Here is an 852-nt window from a genome sequence, read left to right as displayed (position 1 = left end):
TTTTCTTTTCAGGCGCTCAATGCGGAAGGAAATAAGAAAGGATCCGTCAGACATTTGCATGAACAGAAGAATGTCCAATTCTTACAGAGATGAATGTCCTTTAATAACACATCTGTTCCATTATTCCCAGAATCCAGTGTGTCGTATGGCTGATGAGCTTTCAAATAAGCTTGGCCTTTATTCCAGGTCTTAGACGGGGCTGTTTGACGACCGTCTTCCGGCGACTCTACACTTATTGTATTTATTTGTTTGCAATTTTTTGTATTTGATATTGGAAATTGAAAACCTGACATTTCCCAATGGAAGTAAAATAATTTGTTTTCTCAATAGATTCTCGATACAAAGATTAAAGCCCCATGCACACGACCATATTTTTCATTCATCCGTAAATACTGTCCGTAAATACAATCCATAGTCATTTATAGTCATCCGTAAATCATTCACATATACGGAAGTGCGGTCCATATTGCATCTCTAGTTCATCCGTATTTACAGATCCGCAAAACTGCCAGTGAGGAACCTTGGGTAATTCCCTGGGTTCGCATAGCAACGCTTCCATAATTACGGACAGCTACGGATGCACATGCGTAGCCGTCAGCAATTACAGAAGCGCCCATAGACTTCTATGGGAAGTCCATACTGTAATTACAGACAAAAAAAAGGACATGTTCTATCATTTCTACGGCACGGACACCCATTCGTAAAAATATGGAGCTGTTCTTCAAAATGAATGTTAATCCTTACATACCATTTTGTTTTACAGAAATTATGCGCTGACTCATTTCTTAATACATCTCTATATATAGCTCTGTATATGATAGTTGGTCCAAATCACCTGCATAGCCATAGAGA

General features: G+C 38.7%; 1 long non-coding RNA gene across 1 annotated transcript in view; it reads left to right on the top strand.

Moving 5' to 3' along the window:
* Window positions 1-190, top strand: part of LOC142656193 (uncharacterized) — a 5,635-nt gene extending 5,445 nt beyond the window's left edge. The window contains exon 3 of the long non-coding RNA XR_012849615.1: window positions 13-190. This is a non-coding gene — a long non-coding RNA (uncharacterized LOC142656193). The remainder of the gene's footprint in view (window positions 1-12) is intronic.
* Window positions 191-852: the final 662 nt, after the last annotated feature.

Source organism: Rhinoderma darwinii, chromosome 6 (genome assembly GCF_050947455.1).
Source record: "Rhinoderma darwinii isolate aRhiDar2 chromosome 6, aRhiDar2.hap1, whole genome shotgun sequence".
Taxonomy (NCBI): Eukaryota; Metazoa; Chordata; class Amphibia; order Anura; family Rhinodermatidae; genus Rhinoderma; species Rhinoderma darwinii.
This window is presented reverse-complemented; position numbering and strand designations above follow the sequence as displayed.